The following is a 6,078-nucleotide window of genomic DNA, read 5'->3' as shown; positions in this document are numbered from 1 at the left end:
TCTTCATCAGCAAAACTCCATAAAACCTTCAGTATTATGCAAATCATGAAGTGACTACTAAACTGAATTTTGATGAAATATTTCACCACGAGGGAGAATATTTGAAGGGAAACAAAGAAGCAAATACAAAAGTGCACTCCAGTTGTTGTTAGCATTCGAATCTGTGCGTCCAACCAAGCCAGGAAACTTCCCATTCAGAGGAGGCTTGAAAGAGAATCCTGGAGTGTTTGTGGGGAAGCATGCTGGGGCTTCTGAGACAGTTTTGGAATACCTTCTACATCTGAAAACAATCCAACATTCTTGCTGCTTCTAAAGAGAATTCAGCCCACCAGGTGTGGCCCCATTTATCTACCTGTCTACTGTGAGGGTCTCTGACAGACTCCCAGGAGGTCAAGGTTCACCAACCCATGAGCATTTCCCCAATCCATAGTGTGCTAAATCAAAAGGGATATGGTAGATCTAGTGTGGCGTGGCTTGCTCACAGCCAGTGACCCATGCATTGCCAGGGTGACTCCTCCCCTTTGCCACAAGTGTGACTCAATGGTACAACAATTTAATAAGAGGTTGTTATCACACCAGGCTGCAGTTTCCACAACTCTCCCCCTTTTGGTCCTCCCAAAAGAGCCAGGAAGAATCTCAGCACCCTTGGCCCTTTCCTACCACCCCAGCATCTTGCGCTTTCTCAAGAATGGAGGCCGTAGTGCTCGCTGAATCAATGAGATTTCCAGCATCCCGGAGCTGAGCTAGCTAAGCCTAGGGAATGGCACGAGTTTAAACTCATCTCAAACGTCTGTGAGCTTGATCCCTGAAGAAACCAGAAGCATGGCTAATGTGGTCCACGGGTTATTCCAGGCTTCCATGCCTGCTTAATGACAGACGCTTTCTCTGAAACACACACTTAAGCCAGGGCCCAGGGATCCAGCTTTGGAGATGAACTCCCCTGAGCAAAGGAGAGGCAGGTAACTCCTCCAAGGCCCTGCTGCTAATAAGGGCAGAGGTTATTTGCACTGACACCCTAGACCATGACACCCACACAGAACTGCCCATTCTATGTCTGTTTTTCTGGGCTTAGGCTCTATGATGGGGGTGGGATGAAAGGGAATGGTTGCCTGGTCTCAGTTGGTTGTGTCAGATCATTTAGTTTTTTTTTTTATTAACTTGAGTATTTCTTATTTACATTTTGAGTGTTATCCCTTTCCCGGTTTCCGGGCCAACATCCCCCAACCCCTCCCCCTCCCCTTCTTTATGGGTGTTCCCCTCCCCATCCTCCCCCCAACAATCACGTTCAGTCTTAGCAGGACCAAGGGCTCCCCCTTCCACTGGTGCTCTTACTAGGATATTCATTGCTACCTATGAGGTCAGAGTCCAGGGTCAGTCCATGTATAGTCTTCGGGTAGTGGCTTAGTCTCTGGAAGCTCTAGTTGCTTGGCATTGTTGTTCATATGGGGTCTCGAGCCCCTTCAAGCTCTTCCAGTCCTTTCTCTGATTCCTTCAACGGGGGTCCCGTTCTCAGTTCAGTGCTTTGCTGCTGGCATTCGCCTCTGTATTTGCTGTATTCTGGCTGTGTCTCTCAGGATCATTTAGTTATCTTTAAAGCCTTCATAGATGCTGCTGACATGCAAGTCCCCATCTCCTCTGTGGGCTCATCCCAGTAAAGAGTCCTTCCTGAATCTTCTTAACCCAGAAACCCAAGCAGGCTCCTGTCAGCCTTATACCCTATCCCCCAAGACACCCCTGGACGCTATGGATGCCATAGGCCTTTCCCAGAACAAAAGGATCTGTGTGGCAGTTGATGCCTCTGCCTCGGACACACAGCCCTAGGCCTTACTTAGTACCTCAGAATGTGACCTTACTCTGACAGACTGCAGGTGCCCAAGGATGGTGGGTCTCATCCAACATGACTAGCATCCTTATAAAAAGGGACCTTTAGACCCCAGAGCACATGTAGACAAACCACAGAAGGCTGAAGACAGATGTGGGGAGACTCAGCTACAGGTTCAGGAGCCCTGAAGATGGCCAGTAACCTTGAAAATCAGAGGCCTGGAGGGACCAGCCTACGGGATCTTGTTACTCTGTAAATCCCTTCCCTCCACCTAGTCTGAGGCCTTACAGGACTATATAGTCAAGTAATAAAGGAAAGAGAGAAAGCTCAGCAGGGGACATTTGTCAACTGCCCCCTCTCTTTCTGGAAAGCTGTCCTGGCTCCTGATCAAGGTTCTTCTGTGCAAAGGGCCTGGTGGAGAGAGGTAGAGGGGCAAGGGGACTGGTAGGATGCTGTCATTATGTAGCAAGGTGGGTCCAAGATAAGGCGAAGCCTATCATTGGATGAGAAGGAAGGGTAGGCAGGGAAAAGTCTAGGAAGGAGAGAGGAAGAGGAGGAAGGAGAGGAAAGGAAGATGGAGACAGGAGGGGAAGAAGGAGGAGGAGGAGGAAGAGGAGGAGGAGGAAGGAAATGAGGATGATTCTGATCCCAGTGGTCTAGTTCAATTTTATCTTGTCTAGGTGGGCGTTTCTATCTTTATTACTTGGCAGTGAATTTATTCTGTGGATGTGTTGTAGATTGAGAATTTGTAATATAAATCTAATTGTTGACTACAAGTTTCTAGAGCTTTGATTTTACCGGGTTACAGGGGATGTGAGCAAAGTTCCCGGAGGGCAGGGAGAACCTGTCTCAGTTCTGGAAGAGGTGTTAGGCTATAGAGTGCCTGGGGCTGGGCTATTGTGGTGTGGTGCCACGCTAGAATGGCCCACAGAACGCCGTGTGTGTGTATGTGTGTGTGTGTGGGGGGCGTGGTAACAACTTGCCGAGGGGACAGTGTGTGAAAGCAGCTGGCAGAGAAACAGCTGGCGCGCGCAGTGGCTCCCGCGGATCTATGCGGACGGAGAACACGGATACCGGTAGCCACCAATCCATTTTTATTATTACCACAACAGAGACAATCAGGAGGTATCCCATGTGCTTGTCAATTACAAAACTCTCCTGCCCAGCATTCTCAACTCACAGTCATAGTCCCCAAGGGGGAATACTGAGAAGCCAGCCTCTGGCCAGGATCAGTGAATCTCAATCAGAAAGACAGCAGCCCCCAACTCCTAGCCTGCCCCAGGGTCCTACAGCACAGCAGATCAAACCACAGTTGACTGTGACAGGTCCCGACTTGGTTTTAGCAGGAAAAGAACAATGTGCTTGAGAGTTCAAAAGCTTCCCAAGCAAAGGAAGGAAAAGGTCCGTGCAGGAAAAGCCACTCTCCATCCCAAAGCCAGTGCCAGAGGGAGCAGCCCGAGACCCACATGAATGAAGGCAGATGAGGGGTAGTCCAGTGAAGGAGACAGCCGGCATGGGGCTGTCATGATTTCTGGATTTCCCATATCTACTCTTTGATGGCTTGTCACCATCCATCCCCCATGAGATGCAGACTGTCACTTTGCAGCTATGGACAGTGACAATGTCAGCTGTCCTCTGGGCAGATGCAGAATCCTGCTGACCAGAAGAACTTCATGGAGGAGTGCTCACAACGCCACTTGGATCCCATGAGGCCTGTTCTAGCCTCCAGGTCCACAGACCCTGAGGTCTGAGGATGAAGAATCTTCTGAAACATCTGGGAACCCGAGGGCTACCTAAGCAGGTGTCACATATCAGCTTCTACCTCTGAAAGGTGAACAAGAATGGGAGGCCAGCTAGGTCCCCATTTGTCGAGTGGACAACGAACCTGGAAAGCTCCTGGGTCCCTACACTGGCAGCCTCTTCTGCACACTGTCTGGGCCTTCTCTACCAGTAACCACAGTCACTGAACTCGACCTGGCCTGGGACTGAATGATGTGGGAGTTGAGAGTGGAGATTTTCTCCCAGCCTATTCAGTCTGCAGGAATGGGATGTGTGTGTGTGTGTGTGTGTGTGTGTGTGTGTGTGTGTGTGTGTGTGTCCATCCAAGTCAACTCCCTCACCATCAGTTTGTCCAGAAGCCGAGACATTGTCCGAGGAGGCACTGGACCCTGGGAGCACCACACTTGCTGTGGAAGCGGGTCACTCACCAGTGCCCCTCAGCACTTCACTGTAGAAGCCGCAACACTGCATTACACATGAGGAAGTCAAGGTATAAAATGACTTTCTCATGAGGAGGAGACACCTCAGGCTGGCCTGGTGAGTAGTGCAGACATGAACTCAGTCTCTCAGGGATTTATTTCCTTGATGTGTGAGGCATCAGGGCTGGGACATTCTTAGAACTGATGCCTGAATCTTGCTTTCATAGATGGGAGCAGTGAGATCAGAGTATAGAAGCTTCCTCCATGTCAGCAGGCTCAGTGTGGCTCCTCACTGGGGCCTCTCTTGTCCCTTGAGGTATTTAAGCTAATCTTTGGTAAGAAAAGGCAGTAATTTCTGAGCTGAGGACATGCTGGGATGTCCTGTACCAGAAGTGTGGAAAGGCCAAGGTATCTAGAGGAGCCAGGATGTCCAATCTCTGGATTTGAGGAGGACAAACAGTTCAGATGAACTAAGCGTGGTCTAATCAGTACCACCCATATCCTGGGGCTACATCTGAGTCACTGCTTTTGTTTTTCTGTCCCAGAAGTCTGAAGCAACCTGTGCTGTGCTCAGTCTTGAAGCTGAAGACCTCAAAGCTAAATCATGGGACCTACTCAAGATGACACGCTGGACGGATGACTGAACCAGCTTAGCCCACTGGCAAGATCCAACAGGATACCTACTTTTAGATGGCCATGAGCTGAGAATGGACTTGATGCTTTTAAATGACGGGAAAAGAAAATCAAGAGAAGTGTTGTGTGACCTATGAGAACCATGAGAGATCATACTGAGGGACTAGCTTCTCCTGGAGAGATGCAACACTCAATATCTACTCAGCCCAGAGAAGAGAGCCCATGACAGATGAAAGCATGGCCACACCATAGTCCAGCTTAGCGAACCAGTGAATATAGGTAAGGGGTTATTTACAAGAGCAGAAATGCCTCAAAGACAGCTACCTCAACAAAACTACACTGGCAGGGATGACTACTCATAGTAGCTGGATATCTGGATCACATTGCACAGGCTACAGGCAGCTCAATGGACTGGCAACAGTCCTTTCAGGTGGCTCAGTTGGTCAGAGTCCCTTCTAGTCCAGCTCAAGTGGACTCTATCTCTTCCACATTGCTTAGCTAGTTTCTGCAGATACTGTTCTAAGGCATGCTGTGAAGAGACACCATGACCAAGACAGCTTAATTTTAGGAATAACATTTAATTGAAGGTTTGCTTATAGTTTCAGGAGGTGAGTCCATGTTAGAGAGCATGGTAGGAGCCAGGCAGACATGGTACTGGAGCAGTAGTTAAGAGCTCACATCTGATTTGCAAATTGCAGGCAGAGTGAGTTTAGGCCCAGAAAAGGCTTTTGAAACCTCCAAGCCCACCCCCCAGTGACACACCTCCTCCAACAAGGTCACACCTCCCAATCCTTCCTAAACAGTCTACCAATGAGGGACTAAGCATTCAAACATACAAGCAGATGAAGGTCATTCTCATTTAAACTACCACAGGGAGTGACTCACAGCAGTCTTTACCACTTATCTACTTTGGGGGAAACTAGTGAATCTGGTCAGTTTCAGGAACTTCCTGAAACTATTTTGTATTGTTGGCTTCTTATTGTACCAGAGGTTTCCTGTAGATGGAGTGCTTCACTTTCCCCTCCTAGAATGCCCTATTGTTTCACCTCCTTGTAAACATTCTGTCCTAAAGCAGCCTGTCATTGAACTTTTCCTTTACCTCCTGTCTTAAGAAGTTTCCCTCCACAATGGAAGGTTTTAACCTTAGAGGAAACTGCTATACAACGATACTTCTTTCAGCATCTGCGTCTAAAGTTTCACTGGGATGGCCTGGGCTACTTCATCTCTAGATTGTGGCTCTCTCAATGGTTACAGCAGGGTGGCCTCAAATCTGCTACCTGGCACATCTTCAGATAATAGTACCCGAAAGCACCATATCCCAACCCTGTATTCCAATATTTCTAAGGGAAGCTCTAAGACCAGAGTCAACCTGAGCCCAGGACTCACTACTCATCACCGTATTTGAAAGGGGTTTGTGCCCTTTGG

The sequence above is a fragment of the Rattus norvegicus genome, chromosome 14, assembly GCF_036323735.1.
Source record: "Rattus norvegicus strain BN/NHsdMcwi chromosome 14, GRCr8, whole genome shotgun sequence".
Classification (NCBI taxonomy): domain Eukaryota; kingdom Metazoa; phylum Chordata; class Mammalia; order Rodentia; family Muridae; genus Rattus; species Rattus norvegicus.
Note: the sequence above shows the minus strand (reverse complement) of the source record.